The sequence below is a fragment of the Zootoca vivipara genome, chromosome 6, assembly GCF_965207765.1.
Source record: "Zootoca vivipara chromosome 6, rZooViv2.hap1.1, whole genome shotgun sequence".
NCBI classification, from domain to species: domain Eukaryota; kingdom Metazoa; phylum Chordata; class Lepidosauria; order Squamata; family Lacertidae; genus Zootoca; species Zootoca vivipara.
Window position 1 is genome coordinate 87,585,796 of NC_142589.1, and position 15,692 is coordinate 87,601,487.

General features: G+C 48.7%; 1 protein-coding gene across 1 annotated transcript in view; it reads left to right on the forward strand.

Moving 5' to 3' along the window:
* Positions 1-1,449: 1,449 nt before the first annotated feature.
* The window catches only part of PTPRS (protein tyrosine phosphatase receptor type S), a 282,909-nt gene continuing 268,666 nt past the window's right edge, over positions 1,450-15,692 (forward strand). The window contains exon 1 of the mRNA XM_088672957.1: positions 1,450-1,727. The gene's annotated coding sequence lies outside the window, so the exon portion shown is untranslated. The remainder of the gene's footprint in view (positions 1,728-15,692) is intronic.

Genomic DNA, 15,692 nt, shown 5'->3' on the forward strand with positions numbered 1-15,692 from the left:
GATATGATAGCCATGTTCAAATATATCAAAGGATGTCATGTAGAGGAGGGAGAAACGTTGTTTTCTGCTGCTCCAGAGAAGCGGACACGGAGCAATGGATTCAAACTTCAAGAAATAAGATTCCACCTAAACATTAGGAAGAACTTCCTGACAGTAAGAGCTGTTCGGCAGTGGAATTTGCTACCAAGGAGTGTGGTGGAGTCTCCTTCTTTGGAGGTCTTTAAGCAGAGGCTTGACAGGCATATGTCAAGAATGCTTTGATGGTGTTTCCTGCTCGGCAGGGGGTTGGACTGGATGGCCCTCGTGGTCTCTTCCAACTCTACGATTCTATTATTCTATGAAGCGGTCGCCTCACCAAGTTGGTCATACCCATTAATTTCAAGGGTGCGCTGTGGGTTAAACCACAGAGTCTAGGGCTTGCTGATCAGAAGGTCGGCGCGGCGGTTTGAATCCCTGCAACGGGGTGAGCTCCCGTTGCTTGGTCCCAGCTCCTGCCCACCTAGCAGTTTGAAAGCACATCACAGTGCAAGTAGATAAATAGGGACCGCTCCAATGGGAAGGTAAACGGCGTTTCCGTGCGCTGCTCTGGTTCGCCAGAAGCAGCTTTGTCATGCTGGCCACATGTCTGCGGACAAACGCTGGCTCCCTCGGACTATAGAGTGAGATGAGCGCTGCAACCCGAGAGTCAGACACGACTGGACCTGATGGTCAGGGGCCCCTTTACCTTTACTACGGTATGAGTAGGGTGAAGTCCAGGTTTCTGCAAAACACGCCTCCCCCTGTGATCTTCGGGTAAAAGGCATAGGCAAACTCAGCCCCCCAGATGTTTTGGGACTATAACTCCCTGTTAGCTAGGGGTGATGGGAGTTGTAGTCCCAAAACGTCTGGAGGGCCAAGTTTGGCCATTCCTGATCTAGTCCAATTGCTTGCCCAATGAGGGGCTCCAACCCACAGCCTTGAGATTAAGAGTCTCATGCTCTATTGACTGAGCTATCCTCCAGTAAATAGTAATAAACAATATGGTGTGCAGGCCACCCCCGTGTACAAAGACCTATAGCTGAACAACTGCCCACAAATTCCACTCAAAAACACTCCTTCCCCACTAAAGAAAAAACCCAACCAAACCACCATCTCAGTCAATACGAGCCCCCCATTCTTCACGCGTCTTCGAAGGCGTCCGCATCCCCACGTGCTGCAGGAGCCGCCGCCACGCTGTTCGTCCCCGCCTCTTCATTTGCATATTTGCGCCTTCCCCGCTCCCCATTGGCCGGCGCGCCACGTTCCCCTCCCGGTGCGCGCGCGCTGCTTTTCCCACGCCCGTCGCCTCCTCCCTCCCTTCCCTCTCCGCCCTCCCGTTTTGGCCCCGCCCCTTTCTTTCTTTTCTCTACCTCGGGCCACGCCCCCAGGGTGACGTCAGCCAGCGGAGGCTCTGGGAATGACATCACCTGCGAGGGTGGCCGCTCGGAGCCCGAGAGGGAGCGCGAGCCGCAGTCTCTCTCTCTTTCTTTCTCCCCCTCCCTCCTCCGCCTCCCTCTGCAAGCAGAGCATCCTCCTCTTTTCTCCCCCTCGCCCCCTTTTCGGCTGGGAGGGGGGAGCCCAGAGGGGGTCCGGCGTGGGGGTGGGGAGGAGGAGGAGGACGGGGGGGAGCTGCCGTACCGGGCTCCATGCGCCTTCCCCAGCCAGGCGAGGATGTGAGCCGCGGGAGCAGCTCGGCGGCGGCGGACCAGGTAAGACGAGGAGGCTTTTTCGCGGGTGGAGGGCCCCGCGATTTGCATTGTATTGCATTGATGAGATTCTTTTTCTTGGGGGGGGGGGGAGAGAGCGCAGGCAGTTAGCCTTTGCAAGGATGCAAATCTCTTCTCCCCCCTCCTTCCATGCCATTGCAATGGGGAGGGGCAGCGGTGGCGGCGAGGTTGTTGCAACCTTGCAAAAAAAAAAAAGCACCCCCCCCCGACTCACTCTCCTCTTTCTATCCGTTCTTTTGAAATTGCATCGCTATTGGATGCTATACGGTATTTCCAAAATGATGGGGGGGGCAGAGGGAAGAAGGTGGGGGCGGGGCTGGTGGTGAGAGAATGCCTGTTTGCTGCGGGTCGGGGTTTTTGGAGAAGAAGGGTCGTTGTTGCAACGGTGGGATGGCTTCTTTTATTCCTGGGGCGGTGGAGAATTGGAGAGGTGGGGAATAGGTGGGTGGCAATATTGCATTTTTGGGAGGAAGGGGCTTCCGGGAGATGGAAATGTCTGCTGTTCAGGATGTGGTCATTTGGGGCGGGGGGGGGGCGGCGGCGTGCAGGCTACGATGGGGAGGCATGTAGAGGCTTGGAAGGAGCAGGCGGCCTGGAGTTTGGGGTGGGGCTGCCTTGAAAGCTGAGGAGGTCTTTTGGCGGGGAGGGAAGAAGGGGTGGCAAAGCATTCTCTCCCCCCCCATAATAATAAAAATAATAATGTTTGCAATGGACTTTATCCATGTGTGGTGATGCTCTCTCTTTTTGTGTGGTGGAGCTATTGCAATTTAGGCAGCACCCCGAGAAACCGTAGCTGGTTCACAAGCAGTTGCATTTTGAGGCTACAGTATTTTTATTTTTTTTCAGAGTTGTGGTGGATGAACTCCTGGCTGCTGGTGAATGTGTAGAATTGTGGTTCGTTCTTTTTTAAAAAACTGGACTGTGCCGGTTGAGTTTGCCCAGAAGCAGCTGTTGAGAAGCTTGAAAGATGGGGAAAGTCATGGGTTGGGGGCTAGTTTGGTCATGAATGGGCGGGGGGCAAAGGATCGTGCCCAGAGACTCCCCCAGCTGCGTGGCTGAGCATTTTGGGGAAGGCTAGGAAGTGAGACATCTGTCCAGACCACCTGGACTATTGCAACCTGATGGAGGCAGGATGGAGCCTGGCGGGCAGAGGGAGGGGTTCAATGCCACCCTCCCCGTCATGCCCAAAAGGCACACTTGGCAACTGTGGGGCTCCCCTCTTTGGCTCATGGTGCCATCAATGAGTCCAGTTTGGGCACCTGTGATTTGCCTCCTGCTGGCAGCTCGACTTCTTGGGGTCTCTCTCAACTTCTTTGTGTGCTGATGGGAGAGTCTGAGCTTGGGGAGGGGGGAATGAAAGGGAGGGTCCCTGGCTGATTCCAGAAGGTGGTTTTCTTCTCCCTCTGCAGGTGAGCTTTTGCTGTTCCTCCTCAGACTTCTCCTGCTTTCTGCCTCCCACCCACAGCTTCCCTTGTTGGGAAAAGAAGACCCCGCCCTCTTTTCTCGGTGGGCACAGATATTTCTGCAAAGTGCCTCCTGGTTGATTGGGGAAAGTGGCGCTTGCCCAGTGATGCGCTGAACCCCTTTCCCTGCCCTGCAGGAAGACCCTGATACTACGCAAGCCCCTCTCTCACCCTTACTGCGGGCCTCTTCCCGTTCTCTCCCCCCCCAACCCCTCCTTGGGTCTTTCTGGATCCCCTCCTGATTTGCAGCTTGCCCTTGCATGTTTGCGCAGTCCCGCACATGCATGTACACCCCCCAGTTCAAAATAGGCATAACTCTGTGGTTCTTTCCAAATTCCACAGTGCACCATGTAGGTTTGTGGAAGGCACCCCTCTGTTTGTCCTCTTCGTGGCCCTTTTCTTGCACGGTTCCATGCGCAGTCTGTGGACATAGCCCTGCAGCCCTCCTTTCCATCAGGTCCCTCACTCCTGCCTTCTCTTTGCCTTCCTCCTTACCCCCCTCTCTCTCCCTTGTCTAGATTTCACAGAGTCTCTTAAGGAAGCTGCACTTGTATATTCGTAACACCTGTCATAGGTGTTGCCCACGCCCTGCACTGCCTTGGAGATCTCTAGCATCTCGGGATGCTAGTGGTGGAATCGGTGGCTTCCAGCCACATCCCACAGCGCCCTGCCAGGATTTAGTCCTTGAGACGTGGGGATTCAGGGGAACGCTCTGGGCACGGAGGTGACGCCAACCCATTTGCTTCCCCAAACTTGGGATCCAATCTTTTATTTCCTTAAACTTTGAAATCCTGACCCCCCCCCAACTTTGGGGAGGTCTCTCTGCCTGCTGTACAAAAGCTTCCCTTTAGGGGTTTCCTTTCCACATAAAAGGTCAAATCAACCATCATTTTTTTTTCTCTCTCTCTCCCACTCCCACCCCGTTCTCGGCAGTGGTTGAGTCACACAAGAGTTGGCAGTGGTCCCCTTGGCGTGGCGCTCTCTCTTTTTCTTCCTCTCTCCATCGCTGAAGCCCTGTTGGTCCTTCTCCCGTGCAACTCTCCAGCTTTCAGATCTCATCCCAAACCCAAGCTGGCTCTCAAACAGGATGGATCTATCTGTCCAAACCCTGCCTCAAAACATCTCTTATTGGCTTGGCTGTGTTTTCCTTCTGTGTGTATTGATTGCTTTGTTCCCAAGGGGGCGTTGGAGGTCCTTCAATCTCCCCCCCCCTTCTCTCTCTCTCTCTCTTCTTCTCCTTGTCCGGTAGCTCAGGATGAAAATCTTACCTTATATATTTGTGCTTTAATTTATCAAGCGGGGGCTCCTTTCTGTAAAATAAAACAATTAAAACACCAGTCTTTAGTTGTTCAGATAAATTGCTTTGATTCTCTCTCTCTCTCTTATTTCTTTTTCAATTTTGGATGCAGAAGGGAAAATGAACCCACCTATTTAATGCTCATTTTATGTATGGGGTTGAGCTTGTGTGAGTAATCTCCCCTTCCTATAACCCCCCCTCCTCACACACACACACACACACACACACCGGATTCAAAGCCGCTTTGTAATCGTATCCAGCTAAAAAAAATTCTGACATTTCAAACAGCCTTCGCTCATTTGTCCTGTTCATTCTTGGCTGTGCCTCCTCTCGATGTGAAAAAAAGCACCTTTTGCTTATGCCGAAGCAGAGCACAGCAATTGCCGGAGAGATATGTATCCCCACCAAATCTCTCTCCCCCCCCCCCCCCGTCTTCTCCCGCTGTCCTTCTATTCAGCGCCTTGTTGAGAATCCTGGATTTTCTCCACTGCTACGGATGAGGGGAATATGGGTACCATTACATCATTGATCGAAATGTACAGTGCATACATTTTCCTAGCCAGCCTCGCCCCCGCCCCCACCCCCCGCCGCACCACCACACACGCACCGAGTGGGATTGGAGGCTCTGAAATGGTGGTGTCTTGAAATATCTCTGGGGTGGGGGGTGCCGTGCCAGCGTCCGCCCCCAGCAAAAGTCCTCCTCCTCAAACACCTGATTGATTCAGGCATCTCGGTGGACAAATCGTTTCACTTGTTGATTCAGACACAGGCGGTAATAATAAACCTCTCTTTAAAAAAATGAAACGAAGAGGGGCACCTTCTTTCCACCCCCTGATCTCTTTCTCTTTTTTTATAACCGCCCCCCCCACACCCCATCTATCTCTTTGAAGCTTTGTTTGTGTGATGATCGGAATGCCAAGCAGAAATTCTGCAGGGGAAAGGTCTGCTTGGAAATTTATGGAATTCTTAGCGTTCTTAATGAGCCAGCAGCGTCTTAGAGCAGCCTGATTTTTTAAAATGCATTTTTAAACACAAAACGACTATGTCTCTCCCCCCCCCTTTCCTTTGGACTCTGAAAAAAAGGGGGATATGTGTGGCGTTGTCAAAAGAGGTCTCTATTTTAGCATCCAGAAATTTTAAAAGTGAGCTGCTTTTGTTGCTGCAGATCATGCAAAATGAGGTGGTTCTTTGAAAGGTGCAGAGAATTCAGACCGAGGAGGGTTTGCTGAATGCCCGCAAAGTCTACATCACACACCTTGGAGTGTGTGTGTGTGTGTGTGTGTGTGTGTGCCAGTTCGCTTTGAATCCTTGGTTCTGAAAGAACCGGGGGAGGCGTGGTCTCCTGATGTGATGGGGAGGGGTGGTTTCCAGTGGGGAGGGGGCCCATGAGGAGGATAAGGAGTGGAAAGACTCGGCTCCGAACGATGGCACCCGTGTGCACATGATTCTGTTCCCGGTTTTTGTAGCGCTCGGTTGAGTATCACCCGGCTTGGATGGGGACCTGCTTTCTGGAGCGCATGAAGAAATGCGATGTTCCATTTGGGGCGATCCTTTAAGAGCTCCGGGCCTTAACACGAAACTTATTTATAAACTGATTTATCTCCACTTCCCAGTGCCAATCTGCTCTGAGCTCTGTGTAAATGGAGCGGAGAACCATTGGAAGCGCCTCCATTAACTTTTCTCTACTAACCCATCGTACCTTTACGCTCGCAAGATATGTCCAGCCCTCTGGGGGCTTTTGGGGAAATCTTTTTCTTAAAAAAGCACCCTGCGTGCTGTGTGGGCGAGTGAGAATCCTTTAAAGTGCCTGGCTTGTGGTTTTTTTTCCCCCCTTTTTTCCAAAATGGCTTTGTAGCGGGATTGACTCTGGAGTGGAAGCACAGCTATCCAGACACAAATGGATTAAACTTAGAGCCCGTGGCAGATAGCCCCATAAAGCTGCTGAAATATATATCTATTTCCCCCTTCCTCTTAAACGGAGAAGCGATCCGTTTCCCGCGATCAATGGATTTATCGCTCGTCAAGTGCGCCACACCCTTGTCTTGGGGGCTACGTGGTTTTTTGAAACGGTTGACTTGCGGGTTTTCTCTGGGTAGATCAGTGGTGGCTGGAAATGCTTTTTTGGGGCAACTGTAAGTAACTGTTTTTTCTTCTCTCTCTGTGTGTGTATGTGTAAGTAAATATATCTTACGTTTTTGTCTAGGTGTGGCGAACTTCGGTAACTAAGAATTTAAGTGTCTAGTGGTGTTAAAATTGTATACCTGTATGTATTTTTCTCCCACAGGGAACCCCTTTAACTACCTCTAGAGCTCAATTCGCTTGTGGGATTTGCTGCTGCTAAATGAGTTGATTGCTTAAACACACCCACACATCATTTGATTGATTCCAGTAGACCCATTGAAATGAATGAGCATGGCTCACTCAGTGGGTCTACTCTGAATAAGACCCGGTTGACAACAACCCAGCGCCGTACACTTAAAAATGCTCTTGGCGGTGTGCAAAATGGAGGCTAGGATTGTCAGTGGCGCTTGGCTTGGATACAGGAATGGAGCCTCAATGTTAAGGGGCAGTCTACCTCCGAGCAGAGGATACTGGGTGAAGACAATGCTTTTGTGGGCTTCCCAAAGGGAACTAGAAACAGGATGTTGGACTAGGCAAACCCTGGACATGATCCAGCAGGGATCTCATGCTTGCAGCGCCTTTCTTTTTGAGATCTGGCCAGAACGCTGCGGAGCATCCATGAACCATCCCATCCCTACCACTTCTCCTCGCAGTTCCACTAGGCAGGGCTGAAAGGAAAATGGCAACTGGGGCTTCGTAGCAGGAAACCTGAACCCGTAACCCTGGCATGGGGGGGGGGATGGCGGCATTCTTTGGGTCTTGTGGCACAACCTCCGGCGCCTCCGTCTCTGGGTGGCAGATGCCTGCTGCTTCAGGCAAACTCTGAAAGGAGAGGTTGCTCAATGTGAAATTAAGAGGGAGGCGTTCGCTGTTCTTCTTGCATCTTATTAAACTTTTTGGCAAATTCCTCCCGAAGACCATTCCTTAAGAGGTACTTGCTCCTGCCAGTCGTCGTGGGAAAGGAGGGTCGTTGTGGGGTGCGAGAGCACTGGTGGCGGAGAATTAGTTTCTTGGGAAGTACGGTAGGGATGGCTGTGGAGGGTTGTGGGTTTGTGTGCAAGCCGAGAGGTTGCGCAAGCCACAGTTCCTATAGTGCTGTCCCTGAGCATGCTCTGAGACGGGTCCCTGAGCTCACGGAGCTTTGCAGTCTAAATTTTGATGGATGACCCACGGGGCAAACTCGGCAACATTCGGTTGCGATAGCACCGGGACCAACAAGCGTCTTCCTCCTCTTCCTCTTTGTGGTGGCGTGGAATTTGGATGGCTTTTATTTTTTTAATCTCTTGGATAAATTCACTGATAAACATCCAAGAGCGGAGGCAACCTGTCTTCCCTCTTTGTCCCTTGTTCGCTTGCCGCAGGGTCTCGGGTAAAGCGCACTTAGATGGCTTGGGTGCTCTTGGAAACAGGAAAATGGGTTACGGTCTGTTCTGCCAAGTCTTGCTCTTACACTAGGGATGGGGGCAGATGTTGCCGGACACTCATTGGTCTGGCCGGTGGTCAAGGGTGGCTGGAGTTGGAGTCCAGCGCTCTCTGGAGGACCGCAATTTCCGCATCCCTGTCCATAGCGTCCTAAACCTTTTCCAAGGAGGCCAATGCCATATCCTGTGGCAATGAGTCCCACAGATATACTCGCAGTATTGTTTCCGAGTGCAAGGAAGAATTTTGACCTGCTAGTGTATTGGTTTCTGGAAAGCAGTTTCCAGCTTCCCTCCTCTCGTTACGTATTGTTCTTATTCTGGAGAAGGACGTTATCGGAGGTTCCAGAAAGCCAACCCACAAGTAGATTTTCACTGGCGCCTTTTGTGCTTTTGGAGTGCTGGACTAGGACCTAAGAGGCCCGGGTTCAAATCTCTATACTCAACCAACCATGAGGTTCACTGGGTCAGTGGCTGCGTTTTCTTAGGCTAGCCTACTTTCAGGGTTGTTGTGCGGATAAAATGGGGAAGTGGGGAGGAAAGCTGCATTGAGCTCCATGTGCAGGAAAGGTAGGATAGAAATATAGCAATAAAATTAAATGTAACCGGGGGGGGGGGAGCAAAACCTAAAACTAATTTTGCTGGTATTCTTAAGAAACATAATTTGATTGATGTGTGGAGATCCCTTCATAAAAAAGAATATTTGTACATCTTACTCATTAAGCTATAAAAATTACTGTAGGGTGCATTATATACTTATGCCACTTAAATGTAAAATAAAATTTAAAAATAACCAAGTTGTGAATGGACTTAAGTGAGCCTTGCCCATTATCTCCAGAGAGTCTACTCTGAGCAGGACTACCCTATTAACAACGCCCAGTTCATAAGCTAGATAAAAGTGAGTCTTGGAGGGCAGTTTCCTTCAGCGACTCTGCTGAACAATCCTCCTTTTTTTACTTTTGAAAAAGATTAAATGTAGTTTCTCGTCTCCCTTTCTCCACCAGTGTTAGAAACTCAGGTATACAAGCTTAGGTGCCAAATGGCTCTTTAAACCAAGGTTACAGTCGCCGAAACAGAATGCCTAGCTGCCATTTTGGGACAAGGCTGCTCGAAAGTCTTGTTTTTCAAATGACGGACGGACGGACTGATTCTCAGTGAAACATCTGCCTAGTTCAGAGGACAACCTTGATCTCGCTTAATAGCTTTGAGAACGTAAAGAAGAGAAGTCCACATACGTATCAGCTTCTTCCTACCCGTTTTTCCCCAATTGTGACATGGTCCATTCATAATGTCAGAATATTCTTCACAGCTGCGCGCAGGGCAGTGGGCTGGGGTGAACTACAACGGCGTTACTGCTCTTGCTCAGGTTGCACAGGGAGGGGGGGGAGCATGTTGGTTCCTGGAATTCATTCTCATTGTGTAGGTAAAATATAACTGATGCAATTCTACAGGGTATGGTTGTATGAGTGTGTCAAAACAGTCAGGGTGCAAGGATCCCCAGGCATGTACCTCGATGGCGCCTGGTCTGCTTCACTTGGTCGCAAGTGGTCCGTAGTCGGGTGCAAAATGCGCCTGGCTAATTTCGAACACTGTTCCCTGCCCTATCCATGAATCCCCCCTCAACCAGTCATCGTCTTAAAGGTAAAGGGTAAAGGGACCCCTGACCATTAGGTCCAGTCGTGACCGACTCTGGGGTTGCGCGCTCATCTCGCATTATTGGCCGAGGGAGCCGGCGTATAGCTTCCAGGTCATGTGGCCAGCATGACAAAGCCGCTTTTGGCGAACCAGAGCAGCACATGGAAACGCCGTTTACCTTCCCTATTTATCTACTTGCATTTTGACGTGCTTTCGAACTGCTAGGTTGGCAGGAGCTGGGACCAAGCAACGGGAGCTCACCCCGTCGCAGGGATTCGAACCGCTGACCTTCTGATCAGCGAGCCCTAGGCTCAGTGGTTTAACCCACAGCGCCACCTGGGTCTCATCCTTAAGCCATCCTTTGCCATCCTGCCGGCGTTGACGAGTCCTGATTGGCAACTTCTGGAGGCTGCCAGGTTGCCAAATCTGTTTCCCCCCCCCCCACTTGTGCATATTTATATTGAACTTCCTTTTCAAAATAGGAAATATAAAAAGGCCTCTACATGTATCCGAGTGCAGAGAGGGAGAATTTTACCGCAGAGACATGGTGACATCAAAAGGCATTGTGGCAGGCAGGGAGAATTTCCACAACCCGTGAATCAACCGGTTTTGTTAAGGAATATTTTAAGCTGCGTTCTTAGAAGGCTGCCAGTGAAGAATTCCTCCTTTTGAAGAGGTCCTGGGGCTTAGAGGAAAGCTTTTGCCCTGCACTCAAAGGGGATGAGGCTGGACAGCGGTTGCGAAGTAAGCGCCCTCTGGCGCGGTTTTATTTATTTTTGTTTGTATCAACTGCTTTATGAATTTTTTTTAAAAAAAGCGAACACTCTCAAAGCCGTTTACCAAAAGCAATAACATTATCAGTGAAGTTAAAGGCAACTATTACTTTTTTTAAAAAAGGTTAAAATCTGCGATAAGCTAAAAGCAGGTAGAAAGACACACCAGCAGTCTGTATATAGGTATGGTTTTATATCTTCCTTATTTATGTATTTAACGAAATTTATGTATCGCTTGCTTGTTGGAAAGAAAACCTTTTCAGCAGTTTACGGAAAATATTTAAACTGTCAATGAAATACAGTGGCACCTTAGTTTGCAAACAGTCTGGTTTGCAAACTTTTTTTGGATTACAACCTTTTTTTTTTTTTTTGGAGGCCCCATTGGCGAAAGCGCACCTTGGGTGACAACCTGTTTTGGTTTACAAACGGACCTCCGGAACGGATTATGGTTGTAAACCAAGGTACCACTGTACAGTGGTGTTTTGATTTATGAATTTAATCCGTTCCGAAGGCACCTTCGTAGGTCGAAAAATTTGTAAGTTGAAGAGCGCCATTCGAAATGCGATTTCCCATAGGAATGCATTGGAAAGGGAAAAATTCGTAAGTCGAAGCAACCCCATCTAAAAATTCATAAGTTGAAAAAACCCTATCTAAAACCGCCACGGTTTCCGTTTGGATGTCGAGAAATTCGTAAGCGTGCGGCCATTTGCCCCATTCGTAAGTCGAAAAATTTGGTTGTTGAGTCATTCGTAAGTCGAAGTACCACTGTGTAGTTAAAACAACTAAAGACATTAAAATGGTTAAGAATCAGCAGTAGAAGAGATGAAAGCCTCTTGACATCTATGTGTCTGAATAGGGTAGTTCAGGGGTGGCCGACTTCCAAGAGACCGCGATCTACTCACAGTTAAAAACTGGCACTGATCTACCCCCCCTTTTGGGGTTCAGGTCAAAATTGTTGAGCTTTTTTTAAAGAAGGAAAGCCCTGTTTTGGGGGTTCACGTAAAAGTTGTTGAGCTTCTTTAGGGAAGAAAGCGATGTTGAGCTTTTTCTTTAAGGAAGGAAAGCCCTGTTTTTTGTGGTTCAGGTCATTTTAGGGGTGCAGGGCAAAGATGTTGAGCTTTTTTTAGGGCAGCCAAAGTTTTTTTAGCTTCTTTGGGGGGAGCCACTGATCTACCGGTGATGACGTCCAGTGATCTACCGGTAGATCACGGCCTACCTGTTTGGACATGCCTGGGGTAGTTTAAACAAAAACCTTTCAAGTGGGCACCAAAAAGAGCGCACAGCAAAGGCATCAACAGGCATGGAGTTCCAAAGTTCCCCACACTAGAAGATTGATTTCTCACAAATGTGAGAAGGAGTATTATATGGCTCTTGTCACTTTCTCACATGTATGCTTACAGAATACAAGGCCCTGGTTCCTGCATTTATGCCACCCACTTTATGAGTAGGCATAGCTTCTTAAAAAAATACATTGGTTAGGAGTTGCTAAGCTTTGAGTGGTGGGGATCTGCCCAGATTCGTTGAGCAAACGCCTCGTAAAGTATCCTCTCCTTGTTTTTGCCAGCCTCTGCTATAGCTTGTGATGAAGGCGGCATGGCTAAAAGAGCTAGCCAACATTCATGAGGACTAGTGAAAGCTCTTGCTGTTTTTTTTTTTTTACTTCGCAAGGCAAAGAGATGCTTCCGGGGAAGTATGGACAGGGAAGAGTTGTGGAACTGTGAATACAGATGGCCACCGGTGAAATGACTCAAGAGAGAGGCCCAATCCTGCCCTGTGGGAAACGCAGCCAAACCTCTGCAAAGAACGTAAACCACAGCCCCACAGGGGTTGCGGCCATTTTGTTCCCGTGAGTGAAATTGGCCTTTGTGCACGACCACGTTTTTGACTGCAAGGTGGCCGGCTGGCGGACTTGATCCATCTGGAACCATTGCTATTTCTTAAAACAAAACAAAACATAACTGTTCTCTGTTTTGGGTCACATCACAGGGAATAGGAGGAATCTGTCCTTAGTCTCCTTAAATCTCAATTGGAATCCCCCAAATTTTGCTGCCAGGTTTCCCAACGTCCGTCATTACCGGTCAAAATTTGACCTAGAATTTGCTGTAAGCGAAAAGAAACATACATTTCTCTCTCTCTCTCTCTCTCTCTCTCTCTCTCTCTCTCTCTCTCTCTCTCTCTCTCTGTGTGTGTGTGTGTGTGTGTGTGTACATACACACGGGGGGAGAGAGAGAGATCAATATGATGCTAATCTTATTGCAGCTTTGTTTTTCAGCTCCTCTTGACTTGGAATTGTGTTTGAGTTCACTGTGAATTGTGCTTTCATGTGAAATACTAATTGCAGTTTTGATGTGTGTAGGTTTCATGCATTTGTTTGGGGGGGGGTGCGCGGTGCGGATCCAGGCTGGTAGCTGGTGACCAGAGCGTTTGGCTAGCTGTCTGGTTCTTAGGAGACTGGATCATATGACGGTTTTGGGGGGGGTGTTTCTTGTGTTACCCCCCCCCCCAAATGCGTCAACCTACTTGAATGAGATTTTTGCCTTGTTCTTAGAGGGAATTCCTCCTGCTGCCTGTGATCTCATGGAGAGAAGTGATGCCATCAAGATTCTGGATTGCGTTTCTTTTTTTTCTGGAAATATATATCTTTTTTTAAAAAAGGACGCACGGTGTTTCTGTAAAGCACTTGCTCCATCCTGAACGCTTCAGGATGGAGCTGAGGAACCAGTTGCTTTCGGCAGGAGAGGCAAGAGACTCTGGATTTTCTCCTGTGCAGAATGATATCGCACTACTCTGCTCTTATCTTTTAAGTGGCTGCCCATTGATAAAAAATTTCCTAGGTAGCTTAAGAAGTTGAAAGAACATGTGGTATTTTAAAATGCAATTTTGGGGTGTATTGGGCTTAGGACCAATCTGCACTGTTGTTGTTGTTGTTTAGTCGTTTAGTCGTGTCCGACTCTTCGTGACCCCATGGACAGAGCACGCCAGGCACTCCTGTCTTGCACTGCCTCCCGCAGTTTGGTCAAACTCATGTTCGTAGCTTCGAGAACACTGTCCAACCATCTTGTCCTCTGTCGTCCCCTTCTCCTAGTGCCCTCCATCTTTCCCAACATCAGGGTCTTTTCCAAGGATTCTTCTCTTCTCATGAGGTGGCCAAAGTACTGGAGCCTCAGCTTCACGATCTGTCCTTCCAGTGAGCACTCAGGGCTGATTTCCTTCAGAATGGATAGGTTTGATCTTCTTGCAGTCCATGGGACTCTCAAGAGTCTCCTCCAGCACCATAATTCAAAAGCATCCATTCTTCGGCGATCAGCCTTCTTGATGGTCCAGCTCTCACTTCCATACATCACTACTGGGAAAACCATAGCTTTATACGGATTTGAAGTAGGATTGCAGCACTTTAAGACAGCCCTGTCTTGGTTTCCCCCCAAAGATTTTTTTAAGCCTTTATTTAGCACTCAACTATAACATAACTATAAACAATAACTAAAACAACAATCCGCTATTCACTACAGTCAACCATCCTTAACAATACATAACTTTACAAAACGTCGCAACAACTGGATCAACATTCCATTATTTTATCTGTATCTGATTAACATAACAAAGAGAGAAAAAAGAAAGGAAACAGAAAATGAAAATAAATCCTCCCAAAAAATCTTGGGAAGTGTAGTTTTGCTGAGAGTTGTTAGGACTCTGTTCCCCTTCACAGAACTACAATTCCCAGCGTTCTCTGGGAAGAGAGATTGACTCTGGGAACTAGAACCTCTGGCGGGTGGGGTGGGGAATAGGGGCTTCCTCACAGCACCCTCAGCAAACTACAGTTCCCAGGATTCCCTGGGGGAAGCCACGACAGCTTAAAGTGGCAGAATTGTGCTTTAAATGGATAGTGCAGACGGGACCAGTGTTTAATTCTTAATAAAGAAGTCGTTCTGAGGTTGACATGGAAGGGGAACCTGCTCCTGATTGCTTTCTCCTCTTTTACCCCAGTATTTTGTTTTATTTTGATGGCCTGCAAATGTCCAGGGTCCCTGGCTCAGGGTCTGCTTTCATCTAGAGATGCCAGATATTGACCTTGTGGAACGTTCTGCATGCCAGGCAGGGGCCCGTCCATGCGCATTCCACCTTTTGCTTATCGATTCAGCCTTTTTGAAATTTCTGGCTGACTTTTAAGCTTATTTATTTTTGGTGCTTAGGCTTCGCGATGCAGCCTTTTTTAGGCTGGAAAGGCTCCCACAATCCCCCACTGGTTTGTGTCTGGAACAAAATGGCTGCCACTCTTATGGCAGAACCCTGGCTCTTCGTGGGATTGTGATTTCTTTCTCTCTCTCTCTTCCCCGTTCCTGACAAAAGCCTTTGGGTAATTACACAAAGAGGCTGCTATGTTTCAACCATCAGAAATCTTTTTTTTTCGCGGCGCTGAGGCAGAGGGAGAATTCGCCTGCGTCTGCTTCCTTAATTGATTATTGGAAACTGTTAATTGGGCCTTGCCAGGATGGGATATAAATTTAATGAGATCGCTGGCATTCTGCCTCTCCGTTCCAGCCCTCTCCTTTGCTTCCTTAGGTTCGGTGGAAATACATTTTTAGATCATTGAAACCCCTTAGGTGAGAACACGGGTCATCCTGTTTCAATGGCCTTTTGAACTCTCTCTTTGGCAAGGTAGAGGCAACCTGGGCTTCTCAAGCTTTGCTGAAACCCTGAAAGAGCAGGCTTCTTCCTTTCTGGAAGTCGAACCTTCGGACCCGGAAGCCCTCTGTGGAAGGAGGGGGATATGCACTCTGCACATGTTCAGAGTTAGCAAGTGCCTTGCTTCACAAGCTCCCATCGGAAACCGAGGATGGGGGGGGGGGTTGCATGCCTTTCGAACCTAAGAACCCACCTCAAAGTCTATTGAAAAGCCTCACATCATCTCAGGGGATGATCGCAGCGAATTAAAGAGGGCATTTCCTAGCTCAGTTAGTGAAACGTGAGACTCTTCATCTCAGGGTTGTGGGTTCGAGCCCCACATTGGGTGAAATATTTGTGCGTTGCATGGGTTTGGACTGCAAAACCCTTTCGGCCTCAGTCCCTCCCAAATCATGGTTCTATTGCTGTGGCTTGTCTGAATCTAAATTATAGTGCATTCCCTTCTCTCTCTCTCTCTCTCTCTCTCTCTCTCTCTCTCTCTCTCTCTTTCTCTCTCTCTCTCTCACACACACACACACACAATATTTAATTGTACAGCTTTCTCCCCCAATACAAAC